At 38.5% G+C, this 21849-nt stretch overlaps 1 protein-coding gene across 4 annotated transcripts in view; it reads left to right on the top strand.

The window, feature by feature from the left end:
* CDK19 (cyclin dependent kinase 19) overlaps positions 1-21849 on the top strand; it is a 137397-nt gene that overhangs the window by 1356 nt on the left and 114192 nt on the right. The window lies entirely within an intron of this gene.

The raw sequence follows: 21849 nt of genomic DNA, 5'->3' as shown, positions 1-21849 counted from the left end.
TGTTTTTCTTGGAGTTGAGGGAGAACTGTAGGAACCCCCTGGGAAGCCTCTGCCGATTGTTCTCTTAGGAGAAGACGAGCTGGGTAATGTATTGAGAACGCCTCTCCTTCCTCCTGGAGGGCGGATGAGCTCGTACAGCAGGACAGGTGGAACCAGCTCCCCGCCTGCGATGGGTAGCTTTAAACCATTCATCACTTCTTGTCCCATCCTGGCAGGAATTACCCTCCCCCAAGGTTAGGGAGCCTAGGAATGTCGGGGAGCCTGTCTGTCATAGACTGTAAAGACGGTCAATCTATACGGAGAGACTTTTTAGGATTGTAACGGAACATTTCTTAATAAACTGATTATCAGCCACCAGTGACGTTACTAAGATTTTAAGTGTTGGTTCTGTTTCTGCACGCTATTGTAATTTATGTGGTTGGTTTTTGAACTCTAGGACCAAAGTAGGTAGGCTGTCTGCGCGCTAATTTCATACAAGGAACAACAAAATACAACTTTATTTTTTTTTTTTTTTTTTTTTTGAGACAGAGTGTCACTTTGTTGCCCGGGCTAGAGTGAGTGCCGTGGCATCAGCCTAGCTCACAGCAACCTCAAACTCCTGGGCTTAAGCGATCCTACTGCCTCAGCCTCCCTAGTAGCTGGGACTACAGGCATGAGCCACCATGCCCGGCTAATTTTTTTGTATATATATTTTTTTTTTAGTTGGCCAGATAATTTCTTTCTATTTTTAGTAGAGACGGGGTCTCACTCTTGCTCAGGCTGGTCTCGAACTCCTGACCTCGAGCGATCCACCCGCCTCGGCCTCCCAGAGCTAGGATTACAGGCGTGAGCCACCGCGCCCGGCCCCAAAATACAACTTTATAAAATGTTTTATCATAAACTATCACGAAAATCAAAAAGCACTATCCAGGTGTAAAGCATTATTACTGCAGATGATTTTTTCTCTTGTAATAACTGAACAGACCCCATGGTACTCAGTTGGCGTAATTCTTTTAGTTAATTACCAGGTGTTTTTGAATATATATCATGGAATGTGAGGTACTATAATTAACTTATATTTTGTTTTTGGAATATCCACTCTACCTGTTATACTGGTGTTCCTGTGGAAATCTTATCAGATATATTTGGGGGAAGCACATCCAGTTTTCCTATTTGGACATTGTTGTTACAGAATAAATCAGAGTCTCCCCGCCCAGCACCCCCATACTCCTATGCTAACATTGTAATATACTTTATTTAGAATTTTAAATATGTATTCTGATTTTTTTGTTAAAATAACTTTCTTTTATCAGGTAACTTTTGAGAAGTTAAAAATTCTGCTTCTGAATTGTATTTGAATAGCTCAGGCTTACAACAAAAAACAGATAATCCCTGCTTCTATATGTTCTTTTTAATTATTTTCACCTCTAATAAAGTTCTTGGTTCGAATATACTTCCTTCTTGAGTGAAATTTGTTAATTAGAATTAATAAAGCTGCCTTAGTAGAGTAAGATAAGCTTGTGCATCTTCAAATTATAATGCTCTTTTTGTTTTTTGAACTTTTACGATCTGAAAGCATTAGTTCCAATCACTATAGTACATGTAAGAAAAACCCTAATAAAAAGGTTTTTTGCTTGGACCAAAGGTTTGTTTGAGATTTACAGCTTTACAGTGAAAACCCACATCGTTTTTAATTTTTATTTTTTAAAATTTATTTCTTATAAACAGGGTCTTTCTCTGTTGCCGAGGCTGGAGTGCAGTGGCGTATCATAGCTTACTGCAGCCTCAAATTCCACATCTTTTGTGGGTTGGTAGTGGGATTAGTGTTATGTGCATTGATACCAGCAATTTGAAAGAACAAAAAGTTTTTAGTGATGGTTCTAAACTGTGATCCAGATTTGCATAGTAAAGGATTTTACACTCTGATCACGGTAAATTACAGTTTAGCTCTTTCCAGATTTTATTTTGGTTAACTCAGAATATACAATACTATTTTAGGGAGCAAGAGGGAAATCACACAGGTATGTTAAAGAAAAATTATTCTGGTGTATATAATGTAGTATATAACTCAAAAATTGTTCAGGTCTTTAGAAGAAACATTGAAAAAAGTAACCACATAAAATATCATTAGAAAAGCCTCTGCTCATAGTTTAATACTATAGTTTACAAAACCTGAGAATGTTATTTCCCTTGAAATATGACTTTAGGCTATGTTATGTTACATAAATTTATAACAGGCTGATTTACATCTTGAGTTTTTCACTTTTGTAGAGGTGTTTTGTTTACCTTTCTGTTTTGAAGGAAGAGAGGCTTTTGACCAACTATCTTTTAAAAAAAAAATCAGGCTCAGAAATGAGAAGGCCAAAGCGGGGGAGGGGGAAGAATAATAAAAAAAATCAGGCTTAAAGTTAACCTTGAGGAATAACAAGTTCAGAATATTTCTAAACTTTTTAATATGAGCAAGAATTTGTAAAAGTTTTTCTTTATTATTAAAAAGTCATACACACATGGTTACAAATCTCAGGACTACATTTCTTCAGTTGAAGACATTTTTAATTTTGATTGATAAAGGAATATTAAAAAGTTCTTTTGTCAACAGAGGTTCAGATGAACATGATTCCATAGCATATATTATGTCTGAAAACTTGTACCCTACAATACTACCATTCAACTTTGCAGACATTTAGTCTCTTGAATCACTCCAATAAAAGAATGCTCTTTGGATATGTGTTTTTGAAAAATACTTAGTAATGGAAAGTGAAATGGCTGACGGACATCTTACAGAGTTTCAGTTTTGTCAGGGTTTCAGATGAGTAATTGGTGACTACATAGCTTAATGTATGTCATGAAATTCTTCACAAATGTAGTAAGTACATGTAGATACATAAAGGTAAATAATAGACACAATAGTATCTGCCTGTGTTTGATGGGTTTTTCACAATTGGTTTGTAGTTAAAATAGATTTTCGTATTTGCATTTTTATTGGAGACCTCCAGAAGATTAAAGAGGTATCAGTTTGAGCATAGTATAATAGAACTTTTAAGAATTTTAGATCATCTAGTTCAACTTCCTCTTTTTACAAATGAGAAACCCAGAGCTTTGAGAGGTTGTCATGGCCATAGTCTCACAGCAAAGATGAAGCCTGTAATCCAGGTCTAACTCTCAATTTTTGTATTTTATAGTATGTTTTCCTTCCTAATACTATGGGAGGAAAACCAAAAAAGGCCATGTTACCTCCAGTCTTATTATTTATTTGTTTTGAGACAGAGTTTCACTTTGTTGCCCAGGCTAAAGTGCTGTGGCGTCAGCCTAGCTCACAGCAACCTCAAACTCCTAGGCTTAAGCAATCCTTCTGCCTCAGCCTGCCGAGTAGCTGGGACTACAGGCATGTGCCACCATGCCCGGCTAATTTTTCTATATATATTTTTAGCTGTCCGTATAATTTCTTTCTATTTTTAGTAGAGACGGGGTCTCACTCTTGCTCAGGCTGGTCTTGAACTCCTGACCTTGAGCGATCCTCCTGCCTCGGCCTCCCAGAGTGCTAGGATTACAGGCGTGAGCCACCCGTGCCCAGCCACCTCCAGTCTTATTGTATAAACTTTTTCCATGCAAAAGATACATTTATACCAAAAAATATGGAAAGGGAAAATATATATAAGGAGCATTTTAAAAAGTAGAAATGTAGGCTTGCAGATCCTACCACACACGTAGCTGCTTTTTTCATTTTGTTTCTCTTCATCCTCTGTGCCACCACTTTTGCCCATTATCTCTGATTCGGACAGTGGCTGAATTAGTCACAGCTATTAACCTTTCCTTTTTCTAGTCTAAAATCCAAATTGCTGCTAGTGTCATTTTCCTATAAAAATCAATCATGTCATATCTCTTTTTGGAAAACTGTGCATTCCTTGTGGCTTATATGATCAGATGCAATCTTAATTCCTTAGTTTGGCATGTAAAGACATTTGCATTTGGATCCTGAAGTCTATAGCCTTTACACCTACCACCAATTCCCTCCTTTTTCCAATGTATTCAAACTATATACTTCTGTAGCATTCAAATGCTTGTATTCTCTGGGACTTACCGAGTCCTTTTATGTCTCATTTTCTTTTCTTTTTTTTTTTTTTTTTCTCTTTTGAAGACAGAGTTTCAATCTGTTACCTGGGCTAGGGTGCTGTGGCATTAGCATAGCTCACAGCAACTTCAAACTCCTGGGCTCAAGCAGTCCTCCTGCCTCAGCCTCCTGAGTAGCTGGGACTACAGGCATGCGCCACCATGCCCGGCTAATTTTTTTCTATATATATTTTTAGTTGGCCAGCTAATTTCTTTCTACTTTTAGTAGAGATGGGGTCTCGCTCTTGCTCAGGCTGGTCTCGAACTCCTGAGCTCAAACGATCCTCCCGCCTCGGCCTCTCAGAGTGCTAGGATTACAGGCGTGAGCCAATGCGCCCGGCCTCATTTTCTTTTCTACATTTAAACTAGAATAGTGTTGCTTTCCTATTCCTCCCTCCCCCTTTCTCTTACTCCTGCAAACCTAGCAAACTCCTGCTTATACTTAAATACCCAACTCAAATAGCTTTCTTCCTAGAAGCCTTATTCACTTAGTGTACACCTTCGTTCTTATGAATGTAAAATCACTGTGAGTGTTATTAATATGCTTTATAAACAATTAGCCGCAAAGAAGTCATTCTGTGTCTAGTGTCTTGCATAAGGTTAGGCATATAATACACACTTGAAAATTACCTTGAGTAAAAAAATGCCCTAAATTGGTAAATGTACTTCACTGATCTAAAAAGCAGATTTAAATCCTTTTTAAAAATAAGTTTATTTACTTTCTTTAAAAAGTGGTGTTTTCAGTAATTGTTTTGAAAGCCTGAAATACAGTGATGTTGCGTTAGATAGGTGGTTAGATGTAGATATTTCTATAACACTAAGTCTAGTGTATTTTTTCTAAGAAATCATGTGCTGCTTTTTGAGACAGTTGATACATTTTTTAGTAGAAATTGCTAAGGAAAATAGGTAATTTTTTTTTTGAAATATTAAGCATTTTTTTCCTTTTTGGCCAGCTCTTTTAGAATTGCTAGGCTGTAGTAATCTCTATTCTGTGCTTTTACTAGCTATTTTATAGAGATGCTTAGAAAATGTCAGTATTCAAATGTATTTTAGGAGATTTTTTGATATGGATTTGTGGCAAAACTTAAATATCTTTAGCACTTAGAAAATGAAGTGGACATTGGTTTATGTTTAATTTGTCATTTTTGCAATGCAAACCTTTAAAAACTATTTTTGAGTCCTAAGGGAAATAAATTTTTTCAATGAAATTTGATAGTCTAGAGGAGTAGCAGTGGTCAACAACTTTTTTATGTAAAGAGGCAGATGCTAAATATTTTAGGCCTTGTGGGCCACACTGTCTCAGTTGCAATTACTCAATTCTGCTGTTGGAGTGCCAAAGCATCCACAGATAATATGTAAACGAATATGAATGAGGATGGTTGTGTTCCCATAGAACTTTATTTACAAAAGCACATGGTTGGCTGAATTTGGTCTACAGGCTGTAGTTTGCTGACTCTTGGTCTAAAACAGTGGTATCCGATAGAACTTTCTGCCATGATCTGAAAATGTTCTGTGTTTGTGCTGTCCAGTATGGCAGCCCCAAGCTACACGTGGCTCTTGATCACCTGAAATGTGGTTACTGTGATTGAGAAACTGGCTAGCAGCTATCACATTGGACTGTGCAGGTTTAGAGTCTTTTGAACAAGTGGCTTAGTAACACATTTATAATTCTGTGATCCATGAAGTAACTTTTCATTTTTAAAAATTTCTATTTATTTTTTTTGTAGCTATAATACAGCATGACATTCAAGACCTTTCAATAAAAATGTATAAATGGGCTGGCTGTGGTGGCTCACGCCTGTAATACTGGCACTTTCGGAGACTGAGGTGGGAGGATTCCTTGAGACCAGGAATTGGAGTCTGCAGTGTGTTATGATCACACCACTTCTAAAAAAAAAATGTATAAATGAGGGTGTGGAAAAACGAAATAGGAAAACTATTCTGTGTTCTTTCAAGTTATAGGAGAAATTTTGAGGCTGAAATAGCTTGATAAAACAAAGCAAGGCCGGGCGCGGTGGCTCAGGCCTGTAATCCTAGCACTCTGGGAGGCCGAGGCGGGTGGATTGTTTGAGCTCAGGAGTTCGAGACCAGCCTTAGCAAGAGCGAGACCCCGTCTCTACTAAAAAATAGAAAGAAATTACATGGACAACTAAAAATATATATAGAAAAAATTAGCTGGGCATTGTGGCACATGCCTGTAGTCCCAGCTACTCGGGAGGCTGAGGCAGAAGGATTGCTTGAGCCCAGGAGTTTGAGGTTGCTGTGAGCTAGGTGGACACCATGGGACTCTAGCCCGGGCAACAGAGTGAGACTGTCTCCAAAAAAAAAAAAAAAACCAAAACACAAACCAGTACTTGATTATTTGATTACGTTTTCAAAAAAGCATTTTGTTAAAAAGTGTGTTTAGTAAGTTTATGTTCACAAAAAAATGCACAATGTAACATAAGTCTTCCCTTTCCCAGCCACCCTTTCACCCTTTTCCATTTCTAGAGGCAGTCGTTCTTGGTTGTCCTTTAGAGAGACTTTTATTTTTAGAGATGGGGTTTTGCTCTGTCACCCAGGCTGGAGTGCAGTGGCATGGTCATAGTTCACTGTAACCTCAAATTCCTGGGCTCAAGTGATCCTTTTGCCTCAGCCTGTTGAGTAGCTGGGACTACAGGCACATGCCCGCAAGCCTGGCTAATGTTTAAATTTTTTGTAGAGAAGGGGTCTCAATATGTTGCTCAGGCTGGTCTGGAATTCCTGGCCTCAAGGGATCCTGTCCTGCCTTGGCTTCCCAGAGTGTTGGGACTATAGGCGGGAGCCACCGTGCTCCTGCCTTGATGTTTAAAAGCTGAAATTTTGTGTTTTTAAAGGCCAATTTGTTCATTATCTTGTAATGTTGTGACTGTATAATGTTAGTACTACTTTTGGATTCCAAAACAAAGGGAGAAGAAACTTTTTTTCAGAGTATATTTTAATATTTTGAATAACTAACACGACCATTTCTTTAAAAACAGATAGTGTCTAGAACCATAAAGAGCCATAAAGCTATTTAAAGATTTTTGTCCATTTATAAATAGCTGATAGTCCAACACTTCCTGTAATAGCTGTTCTGAGTGTGCATTGTGAAGGATAAAAGAGAGTCTCAAGAGAGAAGACAGGATGTAATTCAGGATACAAGTGTGCAGCAGTTGTTATTTATTGAGGGTTTGAGTTCTTACCCAGAAGGGAGTGATGGATCAAAGAGAAATAAAAGCCTGTAAAGTGCTCAAATAATTGATGTCCTTATAAAATATCTTTAACTTCAAATATAATAAGTCTTGCTAAAGGAAAATATGCCCTTCTTATAGAGGCTTTAAACCTGCTGTGTATTTTCTATTTAAAAACACTTTTCTGGGAGGTTTTGTGGTGGATAATTCCAGTTACTAATCTGAATGTGATGAGGGAATGGATTTAATTACCAGGTTGGCCAGTTAACTTTATTTTGTTCTGCAACCACAAATCAAAACCCAATCATGGCAAAATATTTTACAGATATTTGTAGATATTTACATTTGTACAGAAAGGTAAGTCCATGGTTGCTGGAAAACTAAGGTAAAACTTTTGCCTTCCAGGTGGTTAGTTGTGTCTTTCTGTAGGAAATGACTTAAATAAGCTCACTTATATAGGTACCATGAAGTTCGAGGCATAAAGTGTGTTGCTTTTCACAGTAGTTTCCTTTTTCCCTTGCCCTTTTGCAATATAATTATTTTAATTGCATTTTAAGGGTGACTTAAAGTAAATCCTATTGTTTTGGGTTTAAGTGCAAATTTAAAAAAGTTGGACTTTCTTCTGAAAAGTTTTATATAATTTGACCTTGTGTAATTTATAAAACCAGAATTCTGTTAACTTTACTTTCTTAGCAATCTCTTGGTCTTTGTAGTATAGTTACATCAAAGTGGAAATATTTTTTATATTTATGCTACTAAAAATTGTGAAATAGTAGTTGTGCATGGTAGAAAGCCTCAACAGTACAATCGTACATAAAATGAAAAGTAAAAGCCTTCCTCCTTACTATCTATGGCTGTGTCCACTTCACTTAGAGGTAACTGCTGTTAACCATTTCTGTTTTTAAGTTTTGCCGGTGCTTACCATTACAACTTTAAATAATATCCATATAATTCAATTTCTTTACTTTTCTGTTTTTTTTGATACAGAGTTTCTCTCTGTTGCCCAGGCTAGAGTGCCGTGGCATCAGCTTAGCTCACAGCAACCTCAAACTCCTGGGCTCAAGCCATCCTCCTGCCTCAGCCTCCCAAGTAGCTGGGACTACAGGTGCTCACCACCATGCCTGGCTAATTTTTTGTTTCTGTTTTTAGTTGGCCACCTAATTTTTTCTATTTTTAGTAGACATGGGGGCGGGGAGCTCTCACTGTTGCTCAGGCTGGTCTTGAACTGCTAAGCTCAAGGGATCGGCCTCCCAGGGTGCTAGGATTACAGGTGTGAGCCACCATGCCTGGCTTAATTAAGTTTCTTTATTTATCAAATTAATTTCTGTTGACTTTCCCTTAGAAAAGCTGATACATTTTGAGAAATCTCACTACCTCCTCCGTTTTCCCTTTTTGCATCTTAACTGTCAAATTATTACTTTTATTTCAAAATTTTTCTAATAAATACTTTTTATGGGTTTAAATTACAAATATAGGTCAGGTGCAGTGGCTCATACCTGTAATCCTTAGCACTCTGGGAGGCCCAGGTGGGAGGATCGTTTGAGCTCAGGAGTTCCAGACCAGAGTGACTGAGACCCCGTTTATACTAAAAATAGAAAAAATTAGCTGGGCGTGGCCATGAATGCCTGCAGTTCTAGCTACTTGGGAGGCTGAGGCAGGAGGATGGCTTGAGCTCAGGAGTTTGAGGTTGCTGTGAGCTAGGCTGATGCCATGGCACTCTAGCCTGGGTGACAGAGCAAGACTCTGTCTCAAAAAAAAAAAAATTATAAATTTAACTTTGTTTTCTTTATTTATGAACTTAGATGTTATCTCCAGTCTTCTCAATGTGAATGTTAAAGGAAGTATTATAATACATCTTTCCTATTCTTTATCATCATATCCCAATTTTCAAAGTATAATTTTTTATAATGGTCTGATTTGTTCAGTGCTTTTTTGTCCATGGGTTGATTCTAAAAAGTGAACATTGGAAACCATTCAACAGCATTAAAATATTAATGGTTATGAATTTTATTTACTACTGAGTGAATTAGTATGTTTTAAGACACATGGGCAAGGAAATGTAATCTTGAGTGCAGTCAACACTCTGTATCCTCAGATTCCATGTCCATGAATTCAACCAATCATGAATCGAAAATATTTGGAAAAAAAGCAGTAAAAAATACAACAGTAAAATGCAGTTTAGCAATTATTTACATAGCACTTACATCATAATATTAGGTATTATAAGTAATCTAGAGATGATTTAAAATGCATGGGAGGATGTGCATAGGTTATATTGCAAATACTATGACATTTTATATCAGGCACTTGAGCATCTTTAGATTTTGGTAGTGGGGAGTAGTGTCCTGGAACCAAACACATACTCAACATTCTCCTTCTCCCCCCTATACTGAGGGATGACTGTATTAAATAAGTGCTACTTGAAACAGTGTTCCAGGTATTGAAGCCTATTGGTTGGTCTTCATTTATTTTGCTCATTCTTCAATTCTCGGTGTACTCAGCTAATAATTTTTCTTTATATCCCATATGTGGTTTTTCTTGGATTCTTTTTTGTTGTTGTTGTTAAGGATATCTTTTTAAGTAGCTTTTTCATATAGGATGTGTAGATTTTCTGAGTTCTTGTGTATCTGATAATATATTTTGTCTTCATCCTTGATTGATGGTTTGGCTGAATTTAGATTTATGTATTAAGAATAATTTTTTTTCTCAGGACCCAAAACTATTGCTTCATGTCTTCTAGTATCTCTTGTTATTCGTGGGAAGTTTCTTTTTTCGAAACTTGTTTTTTTCCTCCCTGGAATCTCTTAGGATTTTTTACTTTATCCACACGTTCTAAAATTTCACAAAAATTTACATAGAATATGTAGGTCTTTAAAAAAAATTAATCTGAATTTGTTTCCTATGTCTATAACAAATTATATATTTATTTGAATAGGTAACCTTTGTAAGTAATTTGAACTTCAAAAGTTAAAAAGTGATATTCAGTAGCTTTAGTCTCTTACCTCATCCTCCACTCCCTTACTCCCCCAGTTTTCCAATCCTGCCAGTTTCTTATGGATCCTTTGGTGGGCTTATTCTTTTGTCTTTGTTTTAGGGAAATTTTTATTTCCAGTTTTTTTATTCAATTATTTCTTCTTCTCCCTCTGTTACCTCTCATGTTCTCTTATTCAGGCATACTTATTAACAAATGTTGACCTTTTGGCTCTATCTTCCGTGTCTTTTAAATTCATGCTCAAAATTTTCGGCTCTTTCACCTTAGGTCTTTAGTCGGGGATCCCCATTCTTTTATCCAGCATGACTTGAATTCAGGAGTCTGGCTTCCTGAGTTCAGCAGGGACTTAGTTTAATTAAATAAATTCTCTATTAATATTTATGATTTTTCTAGTGTTTCACCATTATTAACAATTATTATTACTATTATTTTTTGAGATGGAGTCTCATTTCATTTGCCTGGGCTAGAGTGCTGTGGTGTCAGCCTAGCTCACAGCAACCTCAAACTCCTGGGCTCAAGCGATTCTCCTCCCTCAGCCTCCTGAGTAGCTGGGACTATAGGCAGGAGCAACCATGCCCGACTAACTTTTCTATTTTTAGTAGAGATGGGGTCTCCCTCTTGCTTAGGCTGGTCTCGAATTCCTGAGCTCAAGTGATCCTCCTGCTTCAGTCTCCCAAAGTGCTAGAATTAAAGGTGAGAGCCACCTTGCCTAGCCCCTTTACTAACAATTCCTAAGTAATTTTTTTTGTATTTATTATGTGTTGTTTTTAGCTTTTCCTTCTTAATTTTTTTTAATACTCTTGAGTACTAGGCCAAGACAATGGAAATATTTTTCTGTTTTCACTTATAAAAAAACAGTTTTTATTTTTACTTTTTATTTTTTAGGGACAGGGTCTCACTCTGTTGCCCAGGCTGGAGTGCAGTGGCACGATCGTATCTCACTGAAGTCTTGATCTCCTGGGCTCAAGGGATCCTCCTGCCTGAGCCTCCTGAGCAGCTGGGACTACAGACGCACAGCAATGCCAGGGTAATTTTTTTTTTTTAAATTTTTTGTAGAGATAGGGTTTTGCTGTATTGCTCAGGCTGATCTCAAACTCTTGGCCTCAAGGGATCTTCCCACCTCAGCCTCCCAAAGCGCTGGGATTACAGGTGTGAGCCACTGCACCCAGCTTATTTTTAATTTTTATTTATTTTTTTAGAAATGGAATCTTGCTGTGTTGCCCAGGGTGGAGCGCAGTGGATACTTTTTGTTTTAAAAGGGATCTTCCTCTTGTCTCCCAGGCTGCAATGCAGTAGCATTCATAGCTTACTACAGTCTTGAACTCCTGAGCTCAAGCTATCCTCCTGCCTCAGCTTCCCGAGTAGCTGGGACTACAGGCACATACCACCATGCCTGGCTAACTTTAAAAAAAAAAAATTTTTTTTTTTTTTTTTACTTTTTTGAGAGAGAGAATCTCACTATGTTGCTCAGGCTGTTCTTGAATTCCTGGCCTCAAGCAATCCTCTTGCTTTGGCCTCTCAAAGTACTGGAATTACAGGCATGAGCCACTGTGTCTGGCCAAAACTTGATTTTTAATGGATGTCTGTACTCTTCTATTAAATAACTAATACGGTGTTGTACTTAACCTTTTATTCTTGTTGAATGTTTAAGTTTTTTCCAGTATTTTGATAATACATTTAACACTAATAGATATTCTTGTGTCCAAATCTTGGTCCATATATCTGATTGTTTCCTTACAATAGTCTTATAAATTTATTTGCTGTGTCAAAGGGTAGTTGTTTCAAGGCTCTTAATATATATTTCCTAATTTCTTTTCACATATAGTTTTATTTACCACCACTAACAATATTAAAAATGCCCCTCATCTCAACCTCAGGGCCTTTGAATAGTCTTTGTCACAATTTGATAGGTGAGATGGTTTCTGTTTTAACCCCTAGGAATTAGAGCTGTTTTCTCTATGCCTTGCCTAAAGCTAAGCTAAAGGTCTGAGGAGGCTTATAATTACATCACTTTTTAGCTCCTAGGGACTGTAGTTCATGGTTGAGATACCTCTCCCTCCTCCTCCTTCACCAGTCTTTACCCATTTTATAGTTGGTAAGTATTTTGGGATCATTAAAAAGCAATTTTTCCTCGTAAAACTATATATGTAATCTTGTCATCCACATTTTTCTACTTTTATGCTAAAGATATGTTCAGAATTACAATTTGTTAGTATGTGACTCACCATGAAGTTTTCTAGTCATCTTAACTTCCTACTTTAATTTTTATGAGAATAAAATGTGATTTTTTCAAAGATAAATATTATATCATTCTAAAAAATGAAGAATAAACAAAGTTCCATGCTGTGTTTTGATGTAGAAATTGTAAGGAGCATTTTTTAAAATTTCAAACTAACTGGAGAGGGTAAAGAGCAGATCTAGCTGTCCTTTAAAACTGAGACAGAATACACATGAAGGTGTTTACAGTGTGTGGATGTGTCATTTTGGCTATGTGCAACAGCAAAACCGACTAATATTATCTTAAACAAATAAGGGATTCATTTTCCTCTTGTAACAAAAAGTCCAGAGATAGGGGGTGCAGGGCTGGTGTAGTTGTTCAAGGATATCACTCCTTCCCTCTGTCTGTTCTGCTGTTTTTGTGCTGGAGAGAGGGAACTTTCCAAAGTGAAAATATATATAGGGTGATAGAAAAGAGTACATAAATCAAATATACTTAATGATTTTTTACTTTAAAATGATCTAATTTTGAAACTTCAAAATGGAGTGAAAATGGAGTATTTCTTTGTCTTTTTATGTTGATCTGCATAAAGTAGACGTTTTAAGAACCTGTATGATTTAATTAAAAACTTATTCTCTTCTTAGATGTACTTATGGGTAGCAGTAAAAACACAACATAAGCCTTTGGAGTTTCATGGAATCTTATCTGGTTTAAATTGTTTGCCTCAAAATAAGTCCAGAAATATAAAATATCTCCCTTAAAATCACATAGTGTTTCAATGTCTGACATATTTCTGTTGACTACGTGAATAATTATATACAGGTTTTGCTAACTGCTACCCCATCACTTTTATCTATAATAGGATGTTTAATATAAGGGTAAGGAGAATTACAGTTGACACTTGTACAACAAAGGACTGAACTGCACTGGTCCACTTATACGTGGATTTGTTTCAATAAATATGTATGACAATTTTTTGGAGATTTGCAACAATTTGAAAAAACTTGCAGATAAACCAGGATCATTAGGAAAATATATTTTATTAATACTATTTATTAAGTGGAACTGGATCATCATAAAGGTCTTCATCCTCATAGACTTCACACGTGAATAGGCTGAGGAGGAGTAGGTCTTGCTGTCACAGGGGTGGAAGAGGTGGAGAAGGTGGAAGGGGAGGAAGAGAGGCAGGTGTAACTTTATGGAAATACATTGTAATTTCTGTCTTTTTTGCTTTTTCATTTCTCTAAAAATGTTTCTACATGGCACCGATCCTTCTTCCACCATTTGCTTTAGTTTCAGTACCCATATCAGAGAAGGGTTCATATTATAAAAGAAGTCAAAAGCAGTCTTGAATAACTGGAACCCTGCTGCCAGATTGTCTAATGTCAATTTATTTGCTGCACTGCCTTTTCTAAGACTTCTTCCTCATCATCTGGCACTGATTTGGAAGCACTCATCTCCATCAAGTCATCTTCTGTTAATTCTTCTGGTGTGTTGTCTATTAGGTCTTAAATTTCTCAAAGACCCATATCTTGAAACCCTTCCCTTCCCACCTTTTTTTTCTTTTTTTTGCCACATCTACAATCTCTTTGATAATTTCCTTGATTGGCTCTGTCATAAATCCAGTGAAGGCAGGTACAATATCCGGACAGAGTTTTCTCCTACAGGAATTTATCGCTTCCAGCCTGATGGCTTTCACAGCTTTTTCTATAATAACAATACGTCATGAATGGTGTAATCCTTCCAGATTTTCATGATGTTCTGTCTGTCAGGGTTCCTTCCAAGGCGTCAATGATGATCCTTTCCACAGAGTACCATGTGTAATGAGACTTAAAGGTCCTTATGACCCACTAATGTAGAAGCTGGAATAGAGACACTCTGTTTGTGGACAAGTAGACTACTTCGACACCTTTGGTATTGAACTCATGGGGCTCTAGGTGGCCAGGGGAATTGTCCAATATCAAAAGAATCTTAAGAGGCAGTCCCTTACTGGCTAACTACTTCCTGACTTCAGGGAGAAGGCATCAGTAACAATAATCCAGAAAAATGCTCTCATTGTCCAGGCTGAACATTGTCCTTCTTGCTGAACAACCAAAAGACTGGCAGCTGGTGTTTATCTTTTCACTTCAAGGCTCAGGGTTTAGCAGCTTTATAGATAGGGCCATCCTGATCATAAACCCAACCACGTTTGCACAGAACAGTACTTAGCCTATCCCTTCCTGTCTTAAATCCTGGCACTCACTTCTCTTCCTCACCAATAAATATCCTCTGTGGCATCTTTTCCAGAATAAGGCACTTTCGTCTTCATTAAACACCTGTTTAGGGGCCAGGCCCCGTGGCTCACACCTGTAATACTAGCACTCTGGGAGGCCAAGGCAGGAGGATCGCTTGAGCTCAGGAGTTCGAGACCAGCCTGAACAAGAGTGAGATCTCATCTCTACTGAAAATAGAAAAAATTACCCAGACATGGTGGCACATACCCATAATCCCTGCTACTCAGGACGCTGAGGCAGGAGGATTACTTGAGCCCAGGAGTTGGAGGTTGTAGTGACCTATGATGATGCCACTGCACTCTAGACAAACGACAAAGCGAGACTCCGTCTCCATAAAAAAAAAACAACAAAAAAATCCCACAAACAGTTCAAGCTAGGCACGATGGCTCATGCCTGGGCAACGTAGTGACACCTCATCTCTACAAAAGATAGAAAAATCAGCCAGGCACTGTGGTGTATTCCTGTAGTCCCAGCTACTCAAGGAAGCCTTTAGGAGGCCAAGGCGGGAGGATTGTTTGAGGCCACAAGCTCCAGACCAGCCTGGGCAACACAGTGAGACCTCATCTCTACAAAAAATAGAAAAATTAGTCAGGCACTGTGATAGGGGCCTGTAGTTCCAGCTACTCAAGGAGGCTGAGGTAGGAGAACCTTTTGAGCCCAGAAGTTTGAGGCTTCTATACTATGATGACATCAGTATACTCCCACTCCAGCCTGGCAACAAAGAGAGACCCTGTCTCAAAAAAAAAAAAAATTGTTCAGACAGATATCCTAACACTCACAGTTCTTTTCCTTACAGTGTAGAAGAGCAAATCAAATAGATTATGATACAGGGCTATAAATTCTGTTATATAGGTAAGTGCTGAATGCTGTGGTAGTAAATAAGTGGGAGGGGTTAAGATTGGGCTTTGAGGTTGTACTATCTGGATTCATAATTTCCACTATACCACTTAGCTGTGTGACTTGGATAAATTAACTCTGTGTCATAGTTTCCTCATCTATAACACAAGATAATACCAGTACCTACCTCAGAGGTGTGTTGTGAGGTTTATATGAGGTAATACATGTGAAGTGCTTACAGTGGTGTCTGACATATAACCAGCACTGCTGCAGGTACTTCTGGTTTTTTTTTTTGTTGTTTGTTTGAGACAGAGTATTGCTCTGTTGCCCGGGCGAGAGTGAGTGCCGTGGCATCAGCCTAGCTCACAGCAACCTCGAACTCCTGGGCTTAAGCGATCCTACTGCCTCAGCCTCGCGAGTAGCTGGGACTACAGGCATGTGCCACCATGCCCGGCTAATTTTTTCTATATATATTTTTAGTTGCCCAGCTAATTTCTTTGTATTTTTAGTAGAGACGGGGTCTTGCTCTTGCTCAGGCTGGTCTCAAACTCCTGAGCTCAAACGATCTGCCTGCCTAGGCCTCCCATAGTGCTGGGATTACAGACATCAGCCACCGCGCCCGGCCTCTTTCCCTATCCTTTTCTTGATCTATTTATGTAGGCAGAAGTCTGCATTGAGTGAAGATGTTTGCTGATTTTATTTGACCCAGTGGTACAGCAAATGAAAAGAATGTTTTGATTTTTTTATGTATTTGGTTTGTATTTTTAAAAACCTGGATTTTGTTTCTATATCTTATATGATTTGAAATAGAGAATTATTAAAAGAATGTTTTGATTTTTTTTTCCATGTGTTTGGTTTGTATTTTTAAAAACCTGGATTTTGTTTCTGTATCTTATATGATTTGAAATAGAGAATTATGCTGGGCACGGGGTTAAACCTGTAATCCCAGTACTTTGGGAGGCTGAGATGGGAGGATCACTTGAGGCCAGGAGTTCAAGACCAGCCTGAGCAACATAGTGTGAGAGACCCTGTCTCTAAAAAAAAGTTAAAAAAGTAGCAGGGGATGGTGGCATGCATCATAGTTCCAGCTAGTTGGTAAGTTGAAGCAGGAGGATGGCTTAAGCCCAGGAGTTGGATGCTACAGTGAACTAAGATCATGCCACTGCTGCACTCTAGCCTGGGCAACAGAGCAAGACCCAGTCTCCAAAAAAAAAGAAAAAGAAGAGATCTCATTAAGTTATATATAGTCTCCGTAGTTTCCATTTGATTGTATTTGTTAAGTAGTAGAGGAAGCTGTAGGAAGGTAAAGCCAATTATGTACTTTTAAAAGTGGCCAACTTTTGAGTTTTCATGTTAAAGAAGGGGGGAAAAAATACTAGGTCATTAAATATGAAATGTCCAATTTTGAATCAGAAGTGTAGTTTATGTGAAACAAGAAGCAGTACAATTAATCAAAGTATATTCCTAAACTATTCACACAGTTTTGCCATCATAGTGGTAGCCTGTTTATGGGAGCAGAGAAGAAGCTTGGAGAGTGAGTGGCGATGAAATCATCAAAGGCATTTTCCACAGCTTTGTTGAGAATTGAATATTTTTCCTTGCATTCCTTCCAAAGCCTGGAAGAAATGGTAGTCAGTTGGTGCAAGGTCTGGTGAATACAGTGGATGACAGAGAGTTTCCAAGTACAGCCTCTGTAGTTTGAGCAACGTTGTTTGTGTGACATGTGGTCAAGTGTTATCTTCCAAGAGGATTGGCCTGTTTCTATGGACCAATCTCGGCTGCCTAATCACAAGCATCCTCATCATTTCATCCAATTGGTTGCAGTAGACATCCACTGTAATGGATTGACCAGGTTTCATGAAAGTGTAGTGGGTAATAACAGCGCTGGACCACCAAACACACACCATGAGCTTTTTTTGATAAATATTCGGTTTTGGACTTGTTTTTTCACTTTGCCTTTATCTAACCATTGTGCCGAATGCTTGAGATTGTCAAAAGAATCCATCTTTCATCACACCTGTAGATGAAATACGGTGTAGAAATGGTTTGCCTTTATGTTGTGATAGCAAAGAACGACAAGCTTCAAGATGATTTTTCTTCTGACGCTCTTTTAATTCATGCGGAACCCATCTACCCAGATTCTTTACTATGCTCATTTATTTCAAATGGTCCAATAATATTGGGATAGTAATGTCAAACCTTGCCGCTAATTCACGGGTAAATTGAGATGGACTCGCTTCCGATATAGCTTTCCGCTCATCATTATCCACCTTGGTCTCAGGTCGCCCATGTGGCCCATTTTCAAGATTAAAATCACCAAAGTACAACTTTGCAAACCATCAACCTGCTGTGTGTTCACTAGCCACATCCTTCCCAGACACTTCATTGATATTTCCGGCTGTCTGCACTGCATTGGTTCCACGATGGAACTCATATTAGAAAATAATACGGGCTGGATGCGGTGGCTCACACCTGTAATCCTAGCACTCTGGGAGACCGATGCGGGTGGATCATTTGAGCTCAGGAGTTCGAAAACAGCCTGAGCCAGAGCAAGACCCCGTCTCTACTAAAAATAGAAAGAAATTATCTGAACAACTAAAAAAATTAGCCGGGCATGGTGGCACATGCCTTGTAGTCCCAGCTACTCAGGAGGCTGAGGCAGAAGGATCGCTTGAGCCCAGGAGTTTGAGGTTGCTGTGAGCTAGGCTGACGCCATGGCACTCTAGCTGGGGCAACAGAGTGAGACTCTGTGTCAAAAAAAAAGAAAATAATACGAATTTTTGACTTATGCATGGTTTCAGAAAAATTGCTCTAAAAAAATATGAAATATAATGACAAGCCAAAACATGCATTTTAAAGACTGAGGTTGTACCTTCACAATAAATATAAAACAAGATGTGTCTAAGAGAAATGTCAGTGATATCAACTGTCAAACTTAGTATTTATGGAAATCGGACTTTTCACACCTAATAAAGATATTCTTGCTGTTTTCAGGTTTTTTAAAAACTTACTTGTTTGAGACAAGTCTTGTTCTGTTGCCCAGGCTGGAGTGTAGTGGCATAATCATAGCTCAGTGCAACCTCAAACTGCTGGCTCAAGGCATCATCCTGAGTAGCTGGGACTTACAGGAGTGTATCACCACGTCGGGTAATTTTAAAATTTTTTGTAGAAATAGTTCTTGCCATGTTGCTCAGGCTGGTTTCAAACTGCTGGGCTCAAGCGATCCTCCTGCCTTTGCCTCCCGAAGTGCTGGCATTATAGGTATGAGACACTGTGCCCAGCACTCAGATTTTACTTTATTGTGCTTTTACTTGATATAGAAATTTATAATACTTCAAATAAAGCTATTATACTCTGAAAAGTTGTGCCACAAATGTAACAAGGGTTCTTTCCCTATTTATCTCTACTCTTCCTGCCTCTGCTCACATTTAGTACTCTGCATTGTGTCTCTTCCTCCTATATCATCTCTCAGGCTATGGACGCAAAATGGCATTTTATTTACCAGTATTATTTTTTCTTTTTGTTGACTACAGAGTTTCAGGAAAAAAGTGTCACTTTATTTTATCCTTTTAAAATGTCAGTTGCCCTAGGAAATAATTTAGTGTGTTTTGGTGATGGTGGGACTATAGGCTACAGTTAGGAACAGTGTGCTGCAAGGTAAGACAAGTAAGACTATTCTTGTTGGATGATTTGTGATAACTATTAGTGGGAGTTGGATTCCCTGTTAGGAACAGACTCAAGATTATTGTTCCATTTTGTAGTCTATGCAGAGGAAGCAAAATGTATAAAATTATGAAGGAAGGAAATGCAATGGCAAATCATTCAGGGTGGCTAGCGTAAGTCCTCAGGGTAGAGGTTGAAAATGCATTTGACAGAGAAAGGCAGAGCTTGATCCTGTGTGTCAGGCTAAAGTATTTGGCTTTTAACCTGATGGAGAAAGAGAGTAATAGATTCCAAATGGAATAGATTCTAATAGTTCCCACAATGGAAATAGTGAATTTTTTCTGATTGTAAAGGGAATACGTGTTTGTTGTAAAATGCAAATAAGCAACACAAAAACGTAGGCAGCAAAAGGCCCCTATGATCCTATTCACTAGGGATAACCATTGTGTAAGTTTGCTGTATAGCTTTATGGAGGGGAATTTTACGATCAGTTTTGCAACAGTGTGGATGGCAGAGAGGACGAAAGGGGGATGAGAGTGGAACCAGGAGGTTGTTAGCGAGGTCCAGATGAGAAATGATGAGGACCTGTTCCTTAGTGGCGGCTGTCGGGTAGAAAAGAGTTCAAGGGATGTTTAGGAGCTAGGATTCAATGACCAATTGGAGTGGGGTGAAGGACAGACAAGTGACCACGATGGTAGTTGAGTGGATTTCCCGGAATCTGGTACCAAATTGTGACATCATTTGACTGGGCATAAAAAGGAAAAATAGCAACAGCATAATTTCAGAGTGGAGAGTCTATTCTTTTTTTTTTTTTTTTTTGAGACAGAGTGTCGCTTTGTTGCCCTGGCTAGGGTGAGTGCCGTGGCATCAGCCTAGCTCACAGCAACCTCAAACTCCTGGGCTCAAGCGATCCTACTGCCTCAGCCTCCCGAGTAGCTGGGATTACAGGCATGCGCCACCATGCCTGGCTAATTTTTTCTATATATATTTTAGTCGGCTAGATAATTTCTTTCTATTTTTAGTAGAGACAGGGTCTCGCTCTTGCTCAGGCTGGTCTCGAACTCCTGACCTTGAGTGATCCACCCGCCTCGGCCTCCCAGAGTGCTAGGATTACAGGTGTGAGCCACTGTGCCCGGCCGAGAGTCTATTCTTTTGCTATTATTTTCCTCCTGTATTTTCAGGTTTATTTAGAATGGGAGGGTAGAAGTAAGAATTCAGTTTTGTTTCAACAGATAAAAGCTATTATATCACGCCCTTTTCCGTTACTAATTATGTTTCTCTCTTGTATTTGTTAAGGATAGCAGGTTCCTTTGAGAAGTTGCTTCTGTTTTGGTGTATAATTGTAGCATCAGCTTTCAAACTTTCACAAAGTTCATGATGGAATTTAAAAATTTTAATTTTAGGGATATGGGAACGAGGTGGGGTAAGGAGCCACTTGGGCAAGTTATTGGCAGAGGTTCTTTGACTCTGAAGTAAGAGCTGACTGGATCTTGGAGTTGGATCTGGCTTTTACTAGGGTCTGCTATATTTCTCACCACTGGGAGCAGGGCTATAGCATTTACTTCATAAAACCATGCTCTGTTATCTTCACAATAATGCAGTCTTGACATAGACACTGAGTTAGGGGACACAGTGAAGGACCCTCAGTGTCCAGGTAACTAAAGATGATCGGCTGGTTAGTGGCTGGGGCTTATGGCATTAAGGCATTCATTCTTGGGTGAGAAAGACATAGGTCACTAATGCTCATCTTTCTTGCTTTCAGATAGGCTTAAACATGAACTTTCATATAGATAAAATTTCTGTATTTAAAAATATTTCCATAGTAGGAAATTTCACACTTACTTTTGGTGGTTCATCTTTGCATTGAACAATCCTCACTGTTGGGGCATTTTTTATTCTATCTAATTGAAACGCCTTGGACCACTATTTCAGGGCATTTTTTTTTTTTTTTTGAGGCAGAGTCTTGCTCTGTTGCCCCAGGTACAGTGCAGTGACGTCCTCATAGCTCACTGCAACCTCAAACTCCTGGTCTCAAGTGATCCTCCTGCCTTAGCCCCTGGAGTAGCTGGGGCTACAGGTGTATGCCACCATGCCTGGCTGATTTTTCTATGTTTAGTAGAGATGGAGTCTTGCTCTTGCTCAGGCTGGTCTCGAACTCCCGAGCTCAAGCGATCCTCCTGCCTTGGCCTCCCAGAGTGCTAGGATTACAGGTGTGAGCCACTGTGCCTGGCCTTCAGGGTGTATCTTGTTTAGTTATATCCTTTTTCATGAAGCTGTTATAAAGAGTTGCCTTAATATACATGCACTGTCATAGTAATACATTTTTTCTTTGAGGTTTGAGAAGATCTGAGTAAGGACTATTGAAATACAACAGTCACAGAATTAAATTAACTGTTTAATTAAGTTCATTTAGGTTACTATCTTGTTTAGCTTCTTTATTATTATTACTATTTTTACTCTTTTTTTAATGCATGTTGTTACTTATTATTCTAAATATTATGTGGTGGGAAATAGGCTTTTCTTAGGCTTACTAATTGGACTTATATAATAGATACATAGAATTCAGGAGAGACAGTGTCCCTACAA

Source organism: Lemur catta, chromosome 2 (genome assembly GCF_020740605.2).
Source record: "Lemur catta isolate mLemCat1 chromosome 2, mLemCat1.pri, whole genome shotgun sequence".
Taxonomy (NCBI): domain Eukaryota; kingdom Metazoa; phylum Chordata; class Mammalia; order Primates; family Lemuridae; genus Lemur; species Lemur catta.
This window is presented reverse-complemented; position numbering and strand designations above follow the sequence as displayed.